Source organism: Equus przewalskii, chromosome 15 (assembly GCF_037783145.1).
Source record: "Equus przewalskii isolate Varuska chromosome 15, EquPr2, whole genome shotgun sequence".
In the NCBI taxonomy this organism is placed as follows: domain Eukaryota; kingdom Metazoa; phylum Chordata; class Mammalia; order Perissodactyla; family Equidae; genus Equus; species Equus przewalskii.
In genome coordinates, this window is record NC_091845.1 from 84,815,052 (window position 1) to 84,816,080 (window position 1,029).

General features: G+C 38.2%; 1 non-coding gene across 1 annotated transcript; it reads right to left on the reverse strand.

Moving 5' to 3' along the window:
- Positions 1-696: 696 nt before the first annotated feature.
- Positions 697-769, reverse strand: TRNAK-UUU (transfer RNA lysine (anticodon UUU)). Its single transcript has one exon. It is a non-coding gene; the product is annotated as a tRNA-Lys (tRNA).
- Positions 770-1,029: the final 260 nt, after the last annotated feature.

Here is a 1,029-nt window from a genome sequence, read left to right on the forward strand (position 1 = left end):
AAGGCTCTGCTTACCTTTGATGAGTTAAGGAGCTTCCCAGTGAGGGCAGAGAAAAAGGAGAAAACCCAACTCTCTTACCCAAAAGAAAGGAAGTCTCCTCTGAGAAAAGAAATAGAGATATAATGTATGTCAAAACATGCTTATGTATGTTGCCAAATAAAATAAGACTGAATATTTTCAAACAAACTGTCTTTTCTGTGGGTACATTTAAGTATGTAAACTTATAGAAAAAAGCCAGGTAAGGGTATACACTAAATGGATGACATTGCCTACTAGAGTGGGAAGTGGTCAAAAGGAACTTTAGATTTATTTGCAATGTTTAATTTTTTAATATAAAGGATAATATAGTTTTGCACAATTTAAAAATTATAATTGACTGAGACTAGGCTTCAGAATAGGAAATGTCTGCTTCCAGTTCAGATTTATGACTTCCATACACTTCTTTTTTTTCTTTTTAAGATTTTTAAATGTTTTTCCTTTTTCTCCCCAAAGCCCCCCGGTAAATAGTTGTGTATTCTTCGTTGTGGGTCCTTCTAGTTGTGGCATGTGGGATACCACCTCAGTGTGGCCTGATGAGTGGCACACGTGGCACACGTCCCTGCCCAGGATTCGAATGGGTGAAACCCTAGGCTGCCAAAGTACAGCACACAAACTTAACCACTCTGCCACGGGGCAGGCCCCAATAATAAACCCTAGCGCCTGGACAGGGACTTGAACCCTGGACCCTCAGATTAAAAGTCTGATGCTCTACCAACTGAGCTACCCAGGCTCTATATACTTCTAATGTCTAAGATAAGGATGAAATGTTATGGATATTGGGTGGAATTCATTTACTCTTTGCAACATATCACCTAATATCTGAGGCAGCATGAGAGGGAGGTAAATGTCTGCAAAAATGTCTGTGATTTTTTTTTTAAGGAACTTTGACAGGTAGATTTGGAAAATATGCTGTGTTTGCTTATAACTGCCTAGTAAGTTTGATTTCCACATTTTATGCTGGCATATTACCTAATATAAAAACAAAATGAG